The 25,687-nt window shown below is 39.7% G+C and overlaps 1 pseudogene; it reads right to left on the bottom strand.

Moving 5' to 3' along the window:
* Positions 1-1,681: 1,681 nt before the first annotated feature.
* The window catches only part of LOC122795984, a 29,029-nt pseudogene continuing 5,023 nt past the window's right edge, over positions 1,682-25,687 (bottom strand).

The raw sequence follows: 25,687 nt of genomic DNA, 5'->3' as shown, positions 1-25,687 counted from the left end.
TACTTTGTAAAAGTATGTACAGAGGACCAAGTTGCTGCCTCTAGAATACTTCTGGTGCCCACCCTTTTCCAGAAAGCCATCAAAGAAGCCAATGTCCCTTTGGAAATGGGCTGTAACCTTGCCTGGAAGTAATTTACTGTGGTGAGTATAACAAAAAGTAAAAGTGTGAGACAATTGTCTAGAAATAGTCAACTTTGTCACTGTTTGCCCTTTCCTCTTATCTTAATAGGAGACAAACAGTTGGTCAGCTTTTGTGAAAGGTTGAGTTTGTCTAGGTAGTACCTGAGCTGCTTGTGTATATCCATAGACAGAAGAATCCTTCCTCTCTTGTTCCTTGGTTCAAGAAAGAAGGCTGTGAAATTAACAGTGTGGCTTAAAGTAAACTCTTCAGATGACTTTAGACATAAAGATAGGATTTGTTCTCACAGACACCCTTCCCTTGAGAAAACAGGGTTGACTCACCATAAGTGCTTGTAACTCTGATACTCTCCCAATAGAAGTCAGAGCAATGACTAACACAGTCTTTCATGTTAAGAATCTCAAATCAGCCTGATAACCTGTCTGAAATGGAGAGGTAGGTTTCTCCAGCACAAAATTAAGATCTCAAAGAGCAGCCAACCATTTTCTAGGTTGACAAGTATGTAAGACCGCTTCAAAAACTATTTATCCCGAGTGTTATTAGAAAAGGGGATCTAAGAGCAGGTAAGTGGAAATGGCTAACAAGTGTACCTTGACAGAACAATACAACAGACCTCTGGACAGTAACACACATGAATATTCAAGAACAAGAGACAGCCAGGCCTGAAGAGGGTCCTGGTTCTTTGCATGGCACCAATTAGAAAATATTTTTCTTTTATACAGACATGATTTTCTAGTAGCAGGTTTTCTTGCCTCCTTTAGTACTTACTGCTTGTTCTCAGAAAAAAGGAAAATTCTATCATCCAGGTAGATAGCTTAAGAGTTTCCACACTGGGGTGTATCAAACTACCCAGTGTTAGATAGCTTAAGAGTTTCCACACTGAGGTATATCAAACTACCCCGGTCTTTTGAGTAAATTGGGTCTGTGGGGGACGTGTGATAATTGCCCTTGGCCAGATTGAAAAGAAAGGAGAATGGTTGCCTTGGCCAGAAGGGAGTCAAGGCCACAATGTTTAGAGAGTCCTTCTGAATCTTTAGAAAAACCCTGGAAATTACTTGAAAAAGTGGAAAGGCACACAGGAACATTCCCATCCAAGGGAATAAGAAAGCATCTGTCTTCCAGGCCTGCTTGTCGAGAATCCTGAAGCAGAATTATTTTAGATGTCGGTTCTGAAAGGAAGCGAACACACCTACTTGAGGTCAGATCAATTCCTGGAAGACCCCAGGATGAAATGTTCACATGCTGGGGTTTATGGACCTGATGAGCATGTCAGCAATAAAGTCTTGCTCTGACAGGATGCATGAAGCATGAAGAGTCAGACTGAGCTGAACTGCTACCTGCCATGCTATAATAGCTACTCTTCAAACAGTTTAAGATCTGGCACTCCCTGTATACTTACATACCACATCATCTTGTGTTATCTTTATACACTTGCAGAGGTCCTATAGATTAGAGATGATTCCAGGCCATCAAAGCATTGATAACAGTCAATACCTCCCTGACATTTATGTACTTTTGTCAGTCAGCTGGACCATGCAGAACTTACAGTTTCACACTTTTGAAACCACTCTCCATGCAGGTCTGAAGTATCTGTGGTGACTGACTGGTGGAGGTTGAAGGGGAAATGGAAGATCTGAACTGCACATTATCTGGTCTAACCACAAAATAATCTCCATCTTTGCAAATCACAGAATTGGAATCTGAAAAGTCACAGGATGTAGATGCTGAATCTAGACTGATCTGAGGTACCATTGTATTTTCTTCTTGTAATCTGGCAAAGGGCAGAATGCATATCATCAATGCCATGTACATCAGAATCCTGAGAAACTCTCCCGTAGATGCTTGGCTTTGGCTGGAGAAACTCAGGAAGAACTTTTGAAATTTATCTATTTTAGAAGAAGAAAGCTTCTTCTCAAGGCACAGTCCAGGAAATATCTCAGGAAAATCAGTCTGTTAGTATGAGAGCTGACTTTAGCAAATTGATATGAAAAAAAAAGTTGAGTAGAAGGCTGCTGGAGACTTTTGACAACAGGAGAAAGAGTATGCGAAGATAAGACAATCATTCAAATACAAAAAAAATGTGAATACCTTGGCATATGCAATAAGCAAAGATTGAAGCTAGGCATTTTGTGAATACCCTTGGTGCAATGGAGATTCAAAAGGGAAAGACAGAGAAGTGATAATGTAAGCCAAGCAAAGCAAATCTTAAGAAATACTGAAGACATGACAACAGGAGTGGGATGATAGGGGTCTTTTAGAGTCAGCTTTACCATGAAAGCTTGGGCAGAAATCAAAAGTACAAGATATTTGTATTTGGAATCTTGACAAAAAGGTTTAGAAAATAAAGACCCAGCACTGGTGTACAGGTTTCTTCTGCCTTCAGAGCTAGAAATCTCTTTAAATAATAATCTTTGATTAAGTGATTGAAAGGCAATAGTTCTATCACTCTTTGAGACAGCATGTTTTGAAGAATGAGAGGAAAGACAGAAATATGGGTCCCAGGACAAGAGGAAATTCCCTGGAAAGGAGGAGGAGATTTCCATTCCCAAGTGTACAACCCATTGGATTATATTCAGTACCCAACTGCCTGAGACTATTAGATAACAAAACGGAAAATGAATTGTCAGGGACAAAACCCTGATTATTATCTCCTTGCTGTTTAAACTGTTTATTTGAAAAGGGAAATGAAGAGGAAGGAAGACAATTACTTTGTTGGAAAAAGGAGGGTTGAAAAGTCTGAGTCACTCACTGAACCAGATTTACATGTTCATAAAACTTCTTAAACACCTCAGCTGCAGAAATGCCAAACAGTGTCTCTTTATATAATGCATCATCAGCAAAGATTTTGAGAACAAAGCCAAGCAGGTCTTCTTAAAACTGATCCAGAAGCAGTAACATCATGAGCATACTTTAAAAAATATTTGGCACATGAGAAACAGCTATCACACAAACACTTAGTGAATTCTTTACCTGTGAGTTATTTACCTAAGTAGAAAGAAGGTTGACCGTTACCTTATGCATGTTTTCAAATGCTACAGGTCAAAACTTTAATATATGAGCTTGTCAGTTTAATTTATCCATTGTTTCCAATATTTATCAGAAAAATGGGGTTAGTAGCAGTAACTTATTTAGCAGCAACAAGTTTAAAAAGAGAAAAGATTATAAAATAGGCATTTGTATGTAGGGTCACTTAATATATAACTAGTCAGATCTTTTGGGAGCAGGAGGTTGACCTTCAGGAAGGTTGGATGAAGTAAGAAAAATATTCTCTAAAGCAAGCAATATTGGAGGAATAGGTGCAGATTCAGGCATCTGTAGTAGTACCAATTCATAATAAATAGTCTGTGCCAGAGGAATTTCATTCTGGTGCCATTGAAACACCTCCTTCAAGTCAGATAAAATGTCAATGTAATAAACTTCTTCAACAGGGAAATCTAAAGCTATACTTTGCTCAGAATCAGAATGCTCACACTGAAAAGAAACTCCTGAAGCACACCTTCCACCTGGAATGACTGCTGCTCTAACTGAAAAAGATCACACCTAAGTGAAAATGAACTCTTTCTTTTCTTATGTCGGTTATTTGTCTTTTCCTTTTCTTGCCTGAACATTTTAAAGCCAAGGAAAAATCTGTAATACATTCCTTGGCAAATCTCAGTAAGGCTACCCTGTCCATGAAAATAAGAATAGCAGAAGGGAAGTTTATCTCACTACGCACACACTCCCTAAACATAGCACAATCCTTAGGCACAATAAACCCAGCTTCCGCAACTCCATCCCAGCCAAGTGAAAACCTTTTACATGCTCCCTCCCCTGACACTGACAACAGTGGCTCTCCCTTGTCTGCTAAAGGCATCCCTACAGCTGCAGACATGACATGACTATCCCCCAGTCATTGGAGTCTTGGAAGGCTATATCAAGCGGACTGGGAGAACAAGATGGGTCATCTGAGGAACAACAAGTAGCCACAGCAGAGTCGCCCATTAGTGGGTCAGGTAAATTAAGAGACAGCTTGACCCATAAAAACTCTCTCACATGTTTTTTTTTTTCTTGTGGGCTGGGGAAAGTACATCTGCAGGTACCAAAGGCTGCTCTATTGATAAGCTGTGAAACAGACCTGAATCTTTTATAATGCAGCCTAGATGAAGTGATAATGTGAATGGTACAGATCATGTGGTTCCAAGATAAATAAACTAGTAAGTAGCATCACCAAAGGCAGAGCACTTAAAAAATATAAAACTCCAAAAACAAATGATTCTGCCACCAATTCCACTTAAAAACAATTGAAACTTGAAAACGTTAATAAAATATAAGATGATAAGATAAAAAAAGAAGTTATGTACTCACCATAACGTTCCATCTGAGTAGTTATACTTCATTTTTCTGCAACCTGTGGATATTCGGATCCATATCGGATCCGAGCCAGCAACTTTTTTTCCTAGCATCTGCTCCGAGCTCCTCCCCTACCCATAATACACCACCATCTCCTATCTTCCCTCAGATCGAGTTTGATGCAACCATATACTTTAGCAACTCAAACTAAATAAACCTAACATGTTTATTCACATGAAAAGGTCAGAGGGATGGAGGATGGGAAGGTTGCAGAAAAATGAAGTATAACTACTCAGATGGAACGTTATGGTGAGTACATAACTTCTTTATCTGAAGTAGTTAACTTCATTTTATCTGCAACTTGTGGGAAAGAGTCCCCAGCTATTCAAAAATCCTGGGAGGCCCTCATGGAAGGATATTCCCGTGCACCGCAGAGCCAAAGGATGCTCTCCCTCTGGAAATCAGATCTAATTTGTAATGAGAGACAAAAGTATGTGAATTTGCCCAAGTTGCTGTTGCATAAATGTCATCCAAAGGAACCTTAGACCAAAAAGCAGCAGAAGTCGCCATGGACCTGGTAGAGTGAGCTTTAACCAGACCAAGAGGAGATAAACCTTTGGCTTTGTAAATATGTAAAATGCAAACAGTGATCCATCTGTCAAAAGAAATCTTGGAAATGGCCTTTCCCAAAAAAGGTTAAGAAAATGAGGTGAATAATTGATCGGACTTACAGAAGGGTTGTGTTCTATGAAGATAGAAATGAAGTTGTCTATGAACATCTAACAAATGAAGTTTATATTCACCCTTGTTCTGAAAATTTGGAACGAAAACAGGCAAATTAATTGTTTGGTTTATGTTTGATTGAGATGCCACTTTTGGTAGAAAAGAAGGATTTGTATGGAGAGAGACCCTGTCCTTATGGAAGACCAAATAAGGAGGCACCGCTGACAAAGCCTGAAGCTCAGAAACCCTCCTAGCTGACGTAATAGCCACTAGGAAGGCTGTCTTCCAAGATAAAAACTTTAAATCCACTGATGCTGCAGGTTCAAAAGGAGGAGTTACTAATGACTGGAGAACAAAAGTGAGGTCCTAAGGAGGAACTTGAATCTTTGATAAGGGGACGCAAAAGAAAAGTGCCTTTTAAAAAGACTTTACACAGCCTAGAGGAGGCCAGGGCAATCTTATTTTTACCAACATGAAAGTTAGAAATGGTTGCCAGCTGTACTTTCATCGTGGAGGAACTAGCTCTTTGCTGAAAAATACTACTCAAGAAATCCAACACCGCTGGAACAGGGGCTGTAAAAGGATCCAGGTTTCTCTGAGAGGCCCACATAGAGAAATGTCTCCATTTACTGTGATAAACTTTTCTAGTGGAATCTTTAAGAGAATCCACTAGTATAGATTTAACAGGGGATGAAAGACTGGGAGTCCTGGCAATCAAGGGAACTGGAGCACCAAGCTGTCAGCTTGAGACTGAACAGATTAGGAGGGTAGGCACCTGAAGGATGAGAGATTAGATCCGAGCAGTGATCCAGAATCCATGGAGGAGCTAGAAGATGAGACCAAATGAAGGGGAATCAAACTTAACGAGGCCAGAATGGGGCAATGAGGATCACTTTGCTCCCCAGTTGGCAAGCTTTCTGAAGAAACTTCTGAATGAGTGGTAATGGTGGATAAGCATACAGTAACCTGGGGGGCCAAACATGGACTAGAGTATCTCTGAGGGCATCCCCTGGTGAGAAAATCAGAGCAAAGAACTCACTGCACTTCGCGTTGGAAGGAGATGCGAAGAGATCGCAGCAATGCTGTCCCCATGCAAGGAATATCACCTCCTCTACTTACTGTTTCAGAGGCCACTCATACGGCATCAGAATAGCACAACTCAATCTGTCCGCTAAAATGTTGCAACATCCCAGGATATGCGTTGCAATCAGAAACCGACTGGTGGAAATCGCCCACCCCCACACTCTCATGGCCTCGTGACACAGAGGGTAAGATCTGGTTCCCTCCTGCTTGTTGATGTACCAGACAACCGACATGTTGTTTGACTGAACTGCAATCATAACCGGAGGAAGGACAGTGTGGAAGGCTTTCAACGCTAAAAGCACTGCCCTCATCTCCAGAACATTTATGTGCAACCTGGTCTCTATCTGGGACCACATGCCTTGGACCATCCTTCCTGAACTATGTCCCCCCCACCTGAGTTGAGAGGCATCTGTGGTCACTGTGGCTTGGGCTGGAGATGACACGAAAAGGTGTCCCGTTGCAACTTCCGGGGAATGGAGCCACCAAAGGAGAGACATTCTGCAGGTGTGACTGATCCTTAGCAGAAAATCCATGGGAAGGTCCAGCCAAGACCATTGAACAGCTAGAGTCCACTGAAGAACCCACATGTGAATGTGTGCACAGGGGAGGATAGAGATTGCGGCAGCCCTAGAGCCCAGGGCTCGGAGAACATTGCTCTCCTTTGGAAATCTGAGTTCCACGATTAGAGCAATGCGGTACCTGAGGTTAAGATCCTGTCTGGCGTTAAGAAAACTTTTAGTTGGAAAGTGTCTAGCCATGCCCCAATAAAATCTAAGACTTGTACAGATTGCAAAAGGGATTTGGGAACATTGACTGTAATCCCCAGCTGATCTTCCAAGAGAGGGAAGTAGTCTCAGGCTAGACAAAGAAGACGCTTGGTGGATGCAGCAAAGAGCCAGTCGTCCAGGTAAGGAAATACCTGAATTCCCTGAAGTCTCAAGTGAGCTGCTACTACTGCCATTACCTTGGCAAACACCCTGGGGGCTGTGGTGAGAACGAAGGGTAGAGCTCTGAACTGGAACTGACTGGCTCCCAGCTGGAAGCAAAGAAACCCCCTGGAGCTTCTGTGGATCTTGATATGGTAGTAAGCATCCTGGACGTCTAACGAGCACATCTAGTCACACTCTCGGAGATAAGGTAGAATGGACTGTAGGGTGACCATCCAAAACTTTTGTTTGGCAACAGACAGGTTCAAGGTTGACAGGTCTAGAATGGGTCTGAGGTCCCCCATCTTTTTTGGCACTAAAAAGAACATGGAGTAAACGCCTAATCCGGACTGGTCGAAGGGTACCAGTCTGATGGCTCGTTTATAAAGCAGCTTTGAAACCTCTAGAGCTGCAGACTCCCTGTGAGTGGGTGGGACATCAGGAAGGCATCTTGTAGCACTTGGAGGGGCAACAAATAGGATAGTGTAGCCTCTGGATATTATTTGTAGCACCCAGCAATCTGCAGTTATGGACTCCCATGCCGCTGGGTGCAAGGACAATCTCCCCCTGACTGACTCCAGAGTAGGACTGTCAGGCAATCCCTCAGGTCTGCTGTATGGGCCTGTCAGAAAAAGGTTCCCTAGACCCAAAATTCCTGGGACCCCCTCTACCTCTAGGTCGGCATCGATCCTGTCCCCCTCTGCCTCTGGGGGATGAGTTGTCCTAAAACTCCCGGGAAAACTGTGACTTCCTAAACCACATCTTCTTTTGCCCTCTTTGGTTCCTAGAAAAGGACCACTGAGGGTTAGAGAAGCGGATCCCAATGGCAGACAAAGTCTTGCCATCTTTTTCACTCTGGACAAGAGTGTCACGTACTGTCTTCCTGAAAAGGGAAGAGCCATCATAGGGGGCATTGATAAATGATGCCTTGAAGGGGTCAGCAAACTGACACAACCTGAGCCAGGCGTGTCGCCGCATGGCTATGCCCATCCCAGCCACCTGAGCTGCTCCTTCCGTGGCATGGGAAAGGAGGCACATGGACGTGTTTGATACAGATTTCAGAGTCAACATCTTTGCGGAGAACAGTTGTTTGTCCTGCTGCGATAAAGACTCTGGGGGAGACTCAGCGAATTCCGAGACAAGGTCTTACTGCAGCCATATAACATGTGCCAAATAGTTCAGTGCATGGATGGAAAAGGTCGCTGACGAATAAACGAGCTTCTCAAACCTATCCACCGACCTGGACTCCTTGTCCGGAGGGTGGACTGAGGAACTCTCTTGCACCAATTCCTTCTTGGTGGCTGCTGTGACCACCATAGTGTCAATGGGGGCTCCTTTAGATCAAGGTTGTCTGTCTGTCAGAGGAGAAAGAATCTTGTCAGGGCATTTGGGGATTGGCTGTACGGTGTCAGACTCCTTCCATGCCCGTATGGTGATAAGATTCACCAAGGGGTCTGCTGGTAGGGACACCCAGGAAGTAGTTGGACCCATGCCAAAAGCCTCCAGGAAGACTCATCTGTACAAGGTTTTGGGGCTGACCCACCTCCCCTCTGACTGAGGATCTCCATGATGTCTCCGAAGGAGACATCATCGGGAGGTGACCTGGGGGAACCTTCTCCTTCATCTAAATCTGTGTCCGTAGTGAGGGACTCAGGGGAGTCCAAGAGCCTCCTTTTGCACTTGTGCTTATGGGGGCCTTCTTCAGTGGGACTCTCTGAAGAGGACACGTGAACTGTGGGGGGTTCCTCAAATGGGAATAACCTGGGCCTCCTCTGGCATGGGCTGTCCCTGAGACAGGTTGAAGGGAGTCATTGCCAAATCCAGTGGAGTCTGGGTGGAATCCAAGGAGATGGGCTGAGGTCTCAATCCGTGGGAGAGAACCCTCTCCACCACTTCAAACACCAAAGGAGAGTGCACCTCCTTGGCACCCAGCAAGGAAGAAGCTTCCCCAGGTCCGAAGTGAGGATCGGTGTTGAAGCAAGGGTAGCCTGAGCTCCAAGGGAACAGTTCGGATCTGAAAAGGTCAGAGCCGAAGAAGGATCCATTCCCTTGGTCCCGACTCCCTGTCCATGGCTCCTACAGTCGCTCAGATCCAAACTGGCTGGATCCGAGGAACTCAAGGTAACAGCCAGAGTCGAGGTTGGAGGAACCGTTGGCGCTGAGCTACCAGCTCCAAAGAGTCTCTGATCCAAATACCCCAAAGCAGCCGCACGGATCGGGCAAGTAGAAATAGGATGGAAAAAGGGCATGGATGTCTCCCCCTCCAGAGGGAGAGGAGCCTGGCAAGACTCCCATCTGTATTTGGGTCTGAATGAATCTCAGCATCATCCTGTCCATGTCCAAGTCCGATAGACTCCAAGTCGAATGCATGGAGGCGACTGACTCGGATCTGGTTGGTCTGCGAAGCAAAGGTGAGGAAGGCCTCAGTTCTGAAGGCTCCATCGGCTCCGGCGAGAAATGAGGTGACTGGAGCCAAGGAGAAGCTGGTCTCACAGTCTTTGATGGTGGACTAGGGAAGGATTCCCTATCTGGAGACCTCTTGCGAGACCTATCCCTCTTCCTCTCTTTGTCTTCCTTGTGTCTTTCTTTATCCTTGTGTTCTTTTTCTTTGTCTTTTTCTTTGTCTTTATCCTTATCCTCCCCCACACCAGCATGGGTGGGAGTTTGAGTCCCTGCCTGGGGGGGGTATGGAGGGAGTACCAGAAACCGAGGCTGTTGCAGAATCTAGCATGGAGGCAGGGAGAAGACCCTTGGCAACCAACTTGGCTTTCCTATCCCTGAGGGCCCTAGGGTTAAAACCGGCACAAACTGCACACTGAATAGACAAATGAGGCACTCCCAAACAAATTACACACAGAGTGTGACCATCGGCCGGTGAAAGTTTTTAAAAACTGACTTAGGCTGATCAGCCATAACCCGAAACTAACAGCCACACCCAAAAGAGAAAGCACACAACACTAGCGCACACACACTGAAGGGAAGTGGACCTAGAGACTACTGTAATGAGAAAAACCTTTTTCTTTTTTTTTTGAACTAGAACTGACGAACAGCATACAACAATGGGGAGGATGGGAAGACTTGTGACCACTTTCACACAGAAAAGATTGAAGTAAACACACTTACAATCCCTGAAGCTCAGAGCGATGGAGACCACGATGCTCACAACGGCATGGCAAACAAGATCTGAGGGAAGATAGGAGATGGTGGTGTATTATGGGTAGAAGAAGGAGCTCGGAGCAGATGCTAGAAAAAAAGTTGCTGGCTCGGATCCGATATGGATCCGAATACCCACAGGTTGCAGATAAAATTAAGTTGACTACTTCAGATTAAAATAAACACACTGGCTCATAAACCGGATAAGCGCTTTCGCTTTTTGAAAAAGGTATTATACCGACTGTATTGTATTGTATAAGTTTATACAAACACCTAGATGACAATACCATTAAACATATAACAGGCCAAATCACTGCCTTAATTTCTGATAGAAAAAAAATATTTTCCTCATAAAATATAATTAAGAATAAGAAGGCTTTCTGTAATGGGAACTTATCTGCCAAGCTCTTGAAAGATCACCAGCCCACAGACAAAATCACAGGGAACACTGAAGAACAGCTTACTCCAGCAGCAAAAATGCTCTAAGGCCTTTTATATGGAGTTCCTCAAGCGTTCCTGGAAGTGGAGCACATGAAGTACACCCAAAGCTCTGGAAAGCTAGCAGATAATTTGGGAGGTAAGACTCAAATGACTTAGTCTACTGCAACTATGATCTATGTACTGATCATAGTGAGTGGTGCCTAATGTTGTCTGCTCACAGTTAGATCTGAGACAGCAGAGTTACTGTGTATTTGTGTAAATGAACTTAAACATATTGTTGCCATTTTTTTCTTTTTTTTTTTTGTTACAACCATATATCAGAGGGGTACACCACCATAAAGTGGCTAAAATTGGTGAATACAAAGGCAGTCTATGGAAAGTGAATTAACTCTACTGTTGTTTGAGCACATTTAAACAATCACTGACCCGGCTTGACAGGGCTGGTGTGTGTGTTTGTGTAAAACAAGCTGAAATACATTTCTGTGGCCTTTTTAAATTTGATTATAATTAAAACACTTGAGGTCTAAATGGACAATAAAGTGGCTATAACTGGTACATACACAGAATGTCTGTAGATTCAAGTGAGACTCCTGCTGTTGTCTGGCCAGTTAAATAGTTATTGATCTGGCTTGTACTGTTAATGGCTTAGAAAGACGACTGTTTGTGTAAAAAGTTAAAATACATTATTGTGGCTATTATTATTTTTTTATCACTATCAGATATCCGAGTTGTACATGGTGACTAAAACTGGTGGGTGCAGAGGCAGTCTGTGGATGAAACTGATTGACTACTGTTATCATTTGATCACAGGAAAATGTCACTGGTCTCGTTTGGCAGACTAAGTACTGTTGTCATTTGATCACAGAAAAAAATGTCATCGATCTGGCTTGGCAGGGATAGTGTCATCGTGTGTGTGTGTGTGTGTGTGTGTGTGTGTGTGTGTGTGTGTGTGTGTGTGTGTGTGTGTGTGAGGGGCGAGATGGGTGTGAATAAACTATCATCCTGGATTTTGTATGCAAACATTTTATGTCATCTCTTCACGGTCAAAGTAGTCATACTCTAACAAAATGGATATAGCTGTGGTAGACTTTGTGTGTGCAAAGGGCTAAAACCAGTGTCTGTGAACTTTTACAAACATAATACAAATAAACTCCATGTTTTGAGTTTCTGACTGTTACTTTACTAAAATTTTGTGACATCCTTACTACAAATGTACAAAAATAAAGGGTATCTTACTCTTTCTTATATGTGCATCAAAAAAAATTTTACTGAAACCATCTGAAATTCTTCCTTATCCCAGTTTCAACTGAGAGGGCACTGTATAACTTGTCATCAAAATGCACGTGAAATTACTATCAGGAATATATGTGTACTGATTTGTTATTGTATCAGAAGACACAATGTTAAAGGTGCCGTCTGTCTGTGCGAGCATGTGTGTGTGTGTGTGTGTGTGTGTGTGTGTGTGTGTGTGTGTGTGTGTGTGTGTGTGTGTGTGTGTGTGTGTGTGTGTGTGTGAGGGGGTGCCTTTATAGCTAAAGTTGTCAACTAAATGCATGATGTAGGTAAGCATCATAGCATACTTTTATGAGGAGTTTAACAGAAAATTTCAGATGGTTTCAGTTGTATGGACCTACATTTCTACATAAAGCCTGTAGGATTACATGGCTATGAGATTATCTATGTTTTGCCATTCGGTTTACAACAGATATATGCATTAATATTTTCTGTTTTTGAAGATGACTAACTCACTCTATACATGAACCATATTATTAGGTAATCATTTGAGATGTTGGAATCCACTACATTGAGTTCCCCAAAATATGGTGACTGACTGGCTGAAAAAGTGGACTTAAATATACCAAGTCTGAGATGGTCATTTCCTAGAATATTCCCTTTTTCCAGGGAGTTAGTGTATGTGTGTGTGTGTGTGTACATATATATATATATATATATATATATATATATATATATATATATATATATATATATATATATATATCTATATATATATATATATATATCTATATATATATATATATAGGTCTACTTCAAAACATCAAAAACCCATAACATCTAATTTCATAACATCAAGACCAGAACATATAAACCCCAAAACATCTAAAACCCATAACACTAAATTTAATAATATCTGAAATGTGCATCAGAACACTGAACACTACAAATCACATAAAAATAACACCCCCTCCACATGTAGCAACACCAAACTACCAAACACACTTTTTACTATGTTTCTGCAGGGGGGCTTGCCCCCCTGCACACCCCACACCCCCATAAATTAAATATACCAACTCCAAGATTGCACTACAGTGGGAAAAAGTTAGTTTCCTAACCCCGTTGTATCATGATCACCATAAAGAATGTACACATAATGTCTATATCACTTACCTGTATGACCTAAAAAAACACATACAGAATGGCAAAATAAACACTATATAAAGAATATTAATTCCTACACTATAAATAATAACTACAGAAATTACAACTACAACATCTCATAGTGATACCACAAGATTAACAGATTAAACTATAACATTTACATATGTGCTGATACGCTCTTACGTATAATAAATTTTAGATGTTATGAAATTCGATGCTATGACTTTTAGAAGTTATGGGTTTTAGATGTTTTGAAGGGAATATATATATATATATATATATATATATATATATATATATATATATATATATATATATATATGTATGTATATGGGTCTACCTGAAAATGCCGAAAGTTGTAAACGCCGATGACGAGAACACCGACACTGGAAGATCGACAACGGAGAAGACCGACAGTTGAGAATCCCGATGCTGAGAACACCGACATGTTAAGGTAAATGTGCGATAGGGACGGACATTAAGGTCAGGGTGTGGGTAAGGTAAGTGTGTGATAGTGACTGACATTAGAGTAGGGTGCGGGTCAGGTAAGTGTGCGATAGTGACGGACTTTAGGTTTAGGGGCAGGTTAAGTGAGTTAGGGTTAGGGTATGGGTAAGGTAAGTGTGCGATAGTGATGGACTTGAGGGTTAGGGGCGGATTAAGTGAGTTAGGGTTAGGGTGCAGGTAAGGTAAGTGTGCAATAGTTACAGAGTTAAGGGTTAGGGGCAGATTAATTGAGTTAGGGTTAGAGTGCAGGTAAGGTAAGTGTGCGATAGTGATGGACCTTAGGGTTAGGGTTTGGGTTAAGGTTAGTGCATAGATAGTTGTGTATGCAAGGTTTAGTGTAGGTTTGTAAGGTTTTTGGTGTGCTTGTGCTGTTTGTGTATTTTTAGGGAAAGGTATTTATTTTGTTGATTGTCGGGATTGTGGTTTGTCGGGCATGTGAAGTTTCGTGTTTTTGAACTTTCTTTTTTTTCGGTTTTGTCATGTCGGTTATTTTGTTGTCAGTGTTTTGGCGTGTCGGTGTTATCAGGTAGACCCATATATATATATATATATATATATATATATATATATATATAGATATATATATATATATATATATATATATATATATATATGTATATATATATATATATATATATATATATATATATATATATATATATATATATATATAGATATATGTATATATATATATATATATATATATATATATATATATATATATATATATATATATAAAATGTATTTATTTGACACTTGTTTACCGGGGTCGTCTGACTGGGTCTACAGCACCTGTTTTCAGCAATGGCCCAGGGAGAAAACCTCCACGTACAGTACAATACAAATATAGTATAATACAATACAATACAAATGACATTAGAAATACTACACACAAATCAGTTGAAAGAACATAAACTATGCTACAAGATATTACAATACATACTACACATCTAAACAATTATATAGAATTATAACATTATAGACAATAATAGTCACTCTCACCATATACATAGCCTATATACATAGCCTATGAGTAGATAGTGTCCAAAATAGTATGTAGCTAGTGCATTGTATGACACTGACTGTTATAGCACATGAAAAAATAGAATGTTGGTTTCAGTTAGGAAAATAATAGCCAGAAAGTTTGTGAAGCAGAAAGATAGTGCGAGAGCTAAAAAGAACAGATGCATTACAGTTTGAGCAGTAGCTTAATGATATGGTATAGAAACAGAGAAGGAGTTAGGAGAGCCTTAGGATCGAAAATAAAGAAATTTTGTTTTTGCCTTCTTTGTAAATCACAGTCGATGGTTTCTTTGGGTCAGAGTTGTATTTGGATTTTGTGAAGGAGAGGAGAGTTCGTTGTCTATATTTTGGAGCCTTAGGATCTTGCAGACTATGAGGGAGTGAAATGTGACAGAAGAGGAGGATGTGGCTAATGTGGAAGAAGAGGAAGAGCTGAGTATTAAGTAGTCTTTATGCAGGAGCAGAGCCATGTATTTTTGAGATGATTTTTTTAAAGAGGCTTTGAAATGGGTTAGTTCAGGCATAGACCTGGAAGCTGGAGGTAGTGAATTCCATAGTATAGAGAGAGAGTATGAATACAGAGAGTGACCTGGTTTTCTTGTAGGTTTTGAGATAGATAAGAGATTTTTGTCTTCTGATCGTAGGGATCGATTTGGTGTGTAAGGTTTGACTAGATTGGCTAGTGCAGGTCATGCAGTAGGCTTGAAAATAAGGTTGTGTAAGGTAAATAGCTGAATAAAGGCAATTTGGTTGGGGAGCTCAAGCCAGTTTAGTTCTAGTAGCATTTTACAATGGTGTGGGGGCAAGCCCCCAAATATACATATGGGGGCTTGCCCCCACATTGCGTGGTGCCCAGTGGGCTTGCCTCCCTATAAAAATGAATTTAAATGAGATAAGCAATGTTCAAGATTCTCTCTTCTCCTGAGTATTTAATCTTTTTTTTTTTTTTGATATGTCAGCACTCAACATTAAGAATTCTGATGTGCTGACATTTCGATAGGGAGCCATATCATTAATGTATTCTTATGAAATTTTAACCACAATTTTTTTTACCTTAGAAAAACTGACATTTTTGTCATTTTACATGTTATTGTAAAACATCTGTGACCCATGCAGTGTGAAATGTAGATATTTCAGATATGTCATCTTATTGCCTTTAGTGTTGTTCATTTGTACAGTGTTACAAAACTTAGTATCCACCTGTTTTGTCTTGAGTAAATAAAAATGTAATGAAGTACGTACTTGGTTTTTATAGGTGGTGACAAATTTAGGTCAGAATTGCCATAAGAAATTGGCAAAATGAAACAGATCAGTATACAATAGAAGTGAAGCCATAAGTTATCTCCAAAGTTTCAAACATATTAAAATCAAAAGCATAAATCTATAGTGGTTTGGTGATTTTATACCAAAAAAGAATATGGATTTTTATATAAGAAAACAAAGATAATCCAGAAAGCTCAGGTCAGGTCTGGTATCCCACCTGTGACCCAGACGGTGACAGGACTAAAGAGAAACAGTACAAAACAGCGTAGAAATGATTAATCCCGTTTATTCAGGTAAGTACATAAGAACAAGGACACTTGTCCATTAACCTACTTAACTTCTAAGGATATTACAGCAAGAACACTCATCCGTCTACCTACTTAACTGAATAAACTACTGGAAAATGCAATAAGGTATATGTATCTGTCCACAGGGAGGACATCAGAGAAAGAGTCTCCTAGATCTGCTAGCTAAAGTGATTTTTATATGGATGAATCCTTTGTACTTGTTTTCATATTTTTATGTAAGAGTGACAGTTTATTTTTATATATTATGACATAAAAATAACATTAAAATCATTTCTCTATTAGAAATCACGAAACAGATGCTCCATTGTCTTTAAGGGTAATTGCCTAATCTAAAGAAGTTCTAAGTAACTACACTAGTGCCATGACCAGAAAAGTGCTTGTACATATGCTAAACATTTGCAATATTTTTAAAAAAGCAGTACTTGTAGAATAGCTCTTATAAAAATTATCAGACCTGTGTGGACTTAATACTCAGGCTGTGAAAATGAGGTAGTAGCATTAGTAGTAGTAGCAGTAGTAGTATTGATAATAGCAGTATTAACAGCAGCAGTAGTAGTATCAGCAGCAGTTAGCAGCAGTTGTATTAACAGCAGTAGTAGCAGCAGCAGTAGTACTACTAGCAGCACAGTAGTAGTATTAGCTGTAGTAGTAGTAGTATTAAAAGTAGTAGTAGCAGTATAATCAGCAGCAGTAGTAGTAGTAGCAGAAACAGTAGGTCCATAAGAATAACTCCTTACTTTTTGCCCAGCTATGAGCAGAAATTGCATTTGGATCATATAACTTGTCCTTGCCAGCCATTTCATTATTGCCTCTATGGAGTTAAGGATCTCAATTTAAAAGTACATTTCTCCACCATAAAAAAGAAGTTATGTCTTACCATAACGTTCCATCTATGTTGTTGATCTTCTTCCACTCATCAGTGATGGGTTATCGGTTCTGTCCTCGGAACCAAGTCAGCCTTGGAGCAAGCTCGTGTTAGCCAAAAAGACTCTCGAGCTAAGTCTCTGCCCAGAATGCCCCTCTCCCTGTTACCTTAGATCGAGTTTGTTAGAGAAAAATAAGTAAAGCGCAGGCCACTTCTGCGCAAATAACCTAAGGTACCACATAAACCCAAAGCATCCCCCGGGAGACTTTGGAGGGGGGACGGAGGGTGGGAAGTGATGAATGGACGAAGATCAACAACATAGATGGAACGTTATGGTAAGACATAACTTCTTTATCTAATGTTGTTAATCTTCTTCCCATTCATCACTGATGGGACAGAATCCCAAGCTACCTTGAGAAACCTGGGTGGCCCTTATGGAAGAATATTCCTGAGCACCATTGAGCCGAAGGCAGCTCTTGCCCTGGAGACCATATCCAACTTATAATGTTTGATGAATGTGTGTGGTTTAGCCCAAATGGCTGCTGCACAGATGTCATCCATAGGGGCTCTGGAGTGGAAAGCTACATAGGTTGCAATAGCTCTAGTTGAGTGTGCTTTGATATTATAAGGTCCAGGCTCGTTTGTACATGAGTAAGAAAGGAAATACAGTCTCTGAGCCATTTTGATAAGGTGACCTTTGACACAGCAAATCCCTTCCTTGGACCAGGAAAGGAAATGTTAGTCTGACTTGTGTCCTGTCTAGATAAAAATCGGTTGCCTGTGTACATCTAAGGAGTGAAGGTGAATCTGGTCAAAGGAAAAATATCACAGATGGTCTGCACCTATCGCCCCTGGGATTCAGGTTACTGGCTAAAGCTCTTGCCACCCCTATAGTGCCTTTTTTAGGCAAACTTCAAAGGACAAAACCACCGGTACAAGCATGCAAAATCTGAAGGTAATGCTACTCAATGCTAGAAGTCTAAACCTCAAATAAAATGGAGAACATCGATATCTGTGCAGTAACTGAGACCTGGTTCAAGGCTCTAGAGAGCACCCTGCAATACCAGGCTACAACTCTAAACACTAAAGGTGGAGGAGTGTCAATATTCGGATATTCACACCACCAGGCTGGTTGGCCAACACAATGTGTCTGAAATTCTCCAAGTGCAACTAACACTAGGTAAGATCCCCACCATACCCCAAGATTCTCACTACACCTTTCTAAACATACTGGAAAATATTAAGATAGAACCAAACACCCTAATACTGGGTGATTTTAACTACCCTGCCATTAACTGGGAAAACTACTCATGTCCCAACACATCAACTAATCAATATCCTAGACCTGGTCATTTCCAACATGGGTAGTCAGGTCTGACCATAAGCTAATCACCCCCAGTAAAGAAACTACCATAAAAACTAAAGTCAGAAGTGACAAACTTCATGACACCCATGCAGACGGGAACTGAAAGTTCAACTGCTGAATCCTACACTAAGGCACTGTACAAGCACATCCACTCATGCGGAAGCCAATCTGGTGGTCCCCTGCCATAAACAAACTTTACAAGGATGCAAAGAAACTGAGATGCCTCATAAAATCCTCCAAAGCTGATTCCAAAGACAACCACAAAGCATTCTATAACTATGTCAAGAATCTAAATGGAAATGCTCAGATCTGCTCTGAGCTAAAACAGAATGGCATTAAATATACTGATCTGAAGGATATTGTCAATATCTCTCACCCCTAAATGGCCCATCTCACACACAGGTACAAAAGCCAAGAATACAGCATCCATGGGACCAGATGACATCACTACATGAACTACAATATGAACTGGCACCTCACCTAAGTGTCATGTTTAATCATAGCCTCACCTCGGGATCCACTTGGATCCTGGAAACTACCGTCCCATCAGTCTGACAAGCCTTATCTGCAAGGCCATGGAGCGTATTATCATGGAACTTATAAACAAAGACATTGGCAACCTTCAAACACTGGACCCCACCCAGTTTGGTGAACCTGATTGACTTCTTTGAATCAGTCTCCAGAGCCATGTTGGTCCACACAGCCTATCTAGACCTTGCCAAGGCCTTTGACACCATCCCCCACTCTGGAATCACAGATAAACATACTAAGTTGGGCATTAATCCCTATGTCACCCAATGGGTTGCTAAATGGCTTACTGATAGAACCCACACTGTAAAGACTCCAAATCCAGCTCCAGACAAGTCTTGTCTGGCATCTACTTCTGTGAAGTACAGGTCAATGACTGCAAACTGGTCCCAAATGATGTGGATACTCTACAAAACAGATAAACACAGAAAGTGTGATAAGAGACTTAGGGACACAGGTGGACAGTGGTCTCATCCTTTTCATCCAGAAAAAGGAGGTCATTGTCCCACTCTACTCATCCCTCATTAGACCCATTATAGAATATTTGGTATGAGACATCTGCAACAACTGGAAGAATCACAGGCCTAAAACAGATGCCCTAACATACAAGGCCATTTCAAACTCAGAGCTGTTGGACAGTCATCACAATAAACAAAACATGCTGGAGGGATAGGTTCCTGACCCAGAGACTCATACATGTCAAGCAGAGTGCCTCTTTGGACCTCTTCAAGAGGAACGATTGGATGGGAGAAAAGACAGGGGTCCAGGAAAGTAAATAATGTGGGAAGAAATAGCCAGGGAATTGTTATGGCTAGGCTTGTATAGGCCCTAGGGATGATAGCCTAGTACCAGCCTATGAACCTATAACTTAGGGGAGATAGGATGGATCCTTCCTTCGTTCAGACTTAAGAAAAACTTTAGCACCATCTATGTAAAAACTCAGTTGCCTGTGTACATCTAAGGAGTGAAGCCTAACCTGGTTTCTGGGAGGAATCAGAAATAACTTAGAGGAGAAAGGATGTATGTGTCCGATATGAGACTGTATCTTTATGAAAATCAGGCAGCAGAGTGCTTTATACACAAGGTTTCCAAGTCTGAGATTCTTCTGGCAGACATGAAGGCTATCAAAAATGAACATTTCCAAAAGTAAAAATGTATGCCATGTTTCACGGCTGGTTCAAACGGTTTTTGTGTCAAGGAGTGAAGGACTAGAGTAAGGGTCCAAGGCTCTAGGAGTTATCTGAAAGATGGCCTGATATGAGGAAATTCCTTTAAGGAAGGCTTTGCATAAATGGAAAGCATAAGAGGGGATGAGCTATCAAATCTGGAAGGGGAGCCAGTGTCCAAGGCGGATATACCAGGCTGGGCCGAAGAAAGGAAGGACCACACTTGTCGAGGCTAGAAGGGAGGCCTGAGAATTACTTTGCATTTCAACCGATGTTACGCTCATTGTTAGAAAGAAAGTCAAGAGAGCCAAAGAGATTTCAGCAAGGTTGGCCCAGGTGGCTGAATATTTCAGTCGCCACCTCAGGGTTGAGGAACAATTTGTGAGGCTGTAGAAAGCTTCTGCTCAGATGTCCGTAATTGCGTTGGAACTCCCCAGGATGTGCGATATCAGAAATGGTTGGAAGCTATCGCCGATAACCAAAAAACTCATTGGTTTTGCCTCATAAGGTAGAACAAGGTTACACATTGCTTGTGGAAGTACCATACCACTGACATATTGTTTGACTGTATTTCAAAAAGTTCCAGAGGGGACAGCCATGTGTAAGGTCTGCAACGCTAACAGCACTGCTCTTTGATCCAGAACACATCTGTGGAATACCATGTGCCTTAGACTGTCTTTTCCTGAGAACAGCTCCCCACCCGATCAGGTAGCATCTATGATCACCATGGTTGTGGACCGAAGGGGTTACAATGGGTGACTCTAAAGGACTGCATTTGGCATCATCCACCAAAGAAGCCATGTTTGCAAGAGATGAATATTGGAATTTGATAACAGAGAGAGTGATAGTTGAGAAGATATGACAGGATCCGCATATGTAGCTTCACTAGAAGCATGAAAGGGATTGAACCTGCCACTGAAACAAGGGTATGAAGTACTTCCCCGGCTGAGACTGTCATTTGTCAGAGTATCAGCCAGAGCTGGAGTGTGAGAAGCTGTAGCCTGAGATCTGGGAGCTATACTAGACAAGACTGGGTATGGAAAACAGCTCCAACAAGTATCTGTTGCGTAGGAGTGAGCTTTGACTCTTCCCAGTGTATTATAATTCCAAAGAGTCACACTAGAGAGAGAGTATGAAGCAATGCAGTTACTGGGAGGCTTGGTGAGGGTGAGGAACCAGTCGCCCGAATATGGAAATACCCAGAGTCCTTGCAGATTCAAGTAATTTGTGACCACTGCAATGCATTCCATGAGCACACTGGGGTTGTAGCGAGGCTGGACGGCAGGGCATGAAAGATAGTGACTAGCCCTAGAAGGAAGCGGAGTTGAGTTTTGGGGCATTTATCCATCTTGCTATGGTAATACATATCTGGGAGATGTATTGAACACATCCAATTGTCTCGTCACTAAAAAGGGGACAATGGGCTGAACCGTGACCATTCGGAATTTCAGTTTGGTTGACAAGTTGTTTGAACTGCTGAGACGCAGAATAGGTCTCCAGTCCTCTGTCTTTTTAGGCATCTATATTTCTGAAAACAAGTGTGGGATGCATATTTATCCTATGTAACAATGCATTTCTATAACACTGTTTTCTATAGATCTTCGTACTTAAAATAGTATCCAACTTCTTACAGACTTTTATGTCAAGGAAATATAGTGAAGGGCCAAGATATGAGAGCATCAAGACTAAATGCAGAAGATGGCAATTTTTATGAAGAGATAGATGCTCTAAAAGATAAGTTTAAACAGAGAGGTTACAATGACAAGTATGTTAGCAATAAACTTGAAGGTGTCTCTGAGCTTAGATCTATAGCAGCCAAACCATACTTTAGTGAGAAAGGGCCTGAGGATAGAACAGGTAGGGGATGTAAAAAAGAAAAAGGAGAAATGGTTGGGGTATCCACGTTTTATACAAATGATAGCAAATTAGTGACTCATTTATAAGAAGTATTGGCCAATACTAACCAGTGATCCCAGGATTAAAAAAATTAGTGGGTGAAAGACTGACTTTCTTGTATAAGAACAAAACATCTTTGAAAAGATTATTATGAAAGATATTCAAGCCACCATTCCTTGTGGAAAATGTAATTTTTGTATATATGTAGATTCTACGAGGTTGTTTAAGCACCCAGATAATGGCAAGGTTTTTAGATTTCATGTAAGAGCTGACTGTTACTCAGACAGCACAGTTTATTTGGCAGTGTAACGTATGCTCGATGTTCTATGTTGGGAAAACCAACCGTAGGTTAAGAGATAGAATCAGGGAACATTTGCATGACATCAGAACAGGGTGCACTACAAATGCATTATCAAAACACACTTTAATGTTTGATGAGACACATAAATGTAGGTATATGGAGATGGAACAGATTTACACAAATGAACGTGGAGGGGATATAGGGAATCAAACAGAAGTTACAGAAACTAGATGGATAATTAAACTTAGAGCTGATACTGGTAAATGGTTAAATGAAAAACTTCCAATAAAACCTGCATTAAAAAGTAGAAAGTTGTATAGATAGGATTTTTTTTATTTATTGTGAGATGGTATGTCCCTTTAAGCATTTTAGAATGGACTAGTGTTACAATGATGATGAGTAGCACTGACCTTGTGATTTTCAGATTGACTATTTAAAGAAATTTTTTTATTTGTATTCTTATGTTTGAGGAAGCAGTGAACAAATACTGTGCTAACCTGTGTTTTACATTTGATGTCTCCACTGCTTTGGTTCACTTCATGTGTTTTTGGGTCAGAATTTGGTTATTAAGTGAACCATTTATCCATTCAGCTGCTTCACTGGTGTTTCTATATGAATAAATATATATAAATAAATTAATAGTCTCTTATTAGTTTGACTTAGATATATTGTATTACTTATTTGTAAGTCATTGTAGCTTCTGGCTAATTTTTTGATGAATTTTTAGATGCTGGTAGGCACAGCGACAGTATAGTAGTCTGACTATTCGATAGGCAAACTAAAACTTTGGTATCCACGTCAGGTTGTATTTTATTAGGAATATATACAGTTATAATTGTAGGCCTGTCTTTGTTTCTGTTGTTTTTGAGTTTTAGTAGTTTAGTTTGTAGACAGGAAGAATTAAAAAAAATCTGGAATGTTAAACTAGTGTTAGAAGAATGCATTAGATTCTTATATTTAATGAAATTAATATAGTGGATAACTATGTCATATTATCTTTTAAAATAAATCTTTTTAAATATACACTATGGATAGTTTTACTCAATTATATATTAATGTAAATGTATTAAGTAATGGCAACAAAAGGAAATCATTAATGAGATATCTAAAATTAGAGGAGGCATTATATTCTTGCAAGAAACTCACTTGATAGATAAAGACATACAATATTTAAATAACTTACATTATAAAATGTTATCTTCTATTTCTTTTAACAAGAAGAGGAGAAGAACTGTTATACTTTGGAGAAAATCCACTGTAGTGCCTAAGGTCCATCCATTAATCCATGAATCCATTAATGATCCCAATGGAATGCATATATTTGTAATAATTAAATAAAATGTCAAACTCTATACACAAGCTAATTTTTATTGGTTCCTTGGAATAGGTACAAGAATGGCTAAAGATCATTTCAACTTACTACAAAGTCATTGGAAAGGTATTTTAACTTTAGCAGGGGATTTTAAATATATATCTAATATAGAAGATACAAGTAAACATCCGGAAGCTAAAATACTGGCATCAGCTAAAGCACTAAATAGACAGATTAGTAATGATAATTTAGTTGATTTACTAGTAAAAGTAGAGGACAAAGTCATTGTTCTTCATTCATTACTCTTATGCACATGGGACGCAAACTAGAACTGATAGGATTTATATCTCTATAGATTTACTTAATAAAGTGAATTGCTTTAAAGCTATTCATTGCCCTTTATCTGATCATAGTGCACTATGTATTAATATAGTAATGGATATAAGGAAATTTCAGATTTATAGAATCCTAGTATATACGATGAAATTAAAAGAGTTTGAGTCACATTAAGAAACGAATCAAGATTTTTTTCTTTGAATGATAATGGTGAGGTAGTAAAGTCATACTATGGGACTCTTTAAAAATGCATATTAAGACACAATGGGAAGATGGGCTAATAATAAAATGAAAGAGTGGGATACAGAGTTGTTAGAAATACAAGGTGAAATACACAACGTGAGGTCTGAACAACAGATAAAGGAATTAGATAATACTGCAGTCATTAAAAAAATGAATGACAAAATATTAAACAGCTTTAACCCATAAAGTGGAGATAGCTTTAGAAAAAAATAAAAAAGCAGAGTTATGCAATGACTTCAAAAAATCCATATAGATTAGCTAACAGAAGTAAGATGTTAAGCAAAAAGGCAGAAATCAATAACATCTGAAATCCTCTTACTAATAAGTGTACTTCAGATATGGAGGAAATGCTTAATATTTTTAAAAAATTCCATGAGGATCTTAATAAAGATAAAATATAATAATCATGATGACTACAAAACTGACAATTATTTAAAGAAAAATGTTACTAAGAAACTTAATGACCAACAAATATTTCTGATGAATAAGCCTATAACCCTGATAGAAGTTAAAGACGTTTTAAAAAAGGTGGTAAAGCTCCAGGGTTACATGGTTTAAGTATGGAATTATATAGTCTGTTTCCATTAAGTACTTTAGAATTACTGAGTAATGTTTTCAGGATAATTCAGAGTAACGAATAATTCCTCCATCATGGAAAATTTCCGTAATCTCACTTGTACTTAAACAAGGAAAGGATAATAAGTTTGTTTCCTCACATAGACCTATTTCATTATTAAATGCACACTATAAAATATTTGCTTATATTTTCACCATAAGATTTAGAGATATAGATAATTTAATTAATAAACATCAAACAGGATTTATAGTCACTAGATTAACATACAATAATATAAAAAGTTAGTAACTATCTTAGATTTAACAAAAGGAATGAACAAGAAATTGGTCCTAATTAACTTAGATATCGAGAGAGCTTTTGATTCACTAGACTGGAAAAATGTGTTTAATAGTTTAGAAGCATTTGCATTTCCAGAACAGTTTACTGGAATATTAAAAAACCTGTATAGAGACTCCAAAGCATATGTTAAAATTGTATCTCACATTTCTCAAGGATTCACTTTAAACAAAGGCACAAAGCAAGGGTGCCCCTCGCCTTCTTTACTATTTGCATTAGTTATTGAACCCTTAGCTAATAGTATAAGAGGCAATGAAAAGCAAAATGATGGATTCTCAATTAATAGGAATTGTCAATCTAAAGTGCTGCTTTTTGGAGATGATATTTTTCTAACTATAGGATATTTAAATTATTTGATCAAAGAAATAGATGAGGAATTTGAAAGGTTTCAAGAAGTATCTCTGCTGAAATTTAATAATAATAAAACTGAAATTTTTAGTGTTAAATCAATTATTAGACAGTAAGTTTA

Source organism: Protopterus annectens, chromosome 2.part2, assembly GCF_019279795.1.
Source record: "Protopterus annectens isolate FY-2018-M chromosome 2.part2, PAN1.0, whole genome shotgun sequence".
NCBI classification, from domain to species: Eukaryota; Metazoa; Chordata; order Ceratodontiformes; family Protopteridae; genus Protopterus; species Protopterus annectens.
This window is presented reverse-complemented; position numbering and strand designations above follow the sequence as displayed.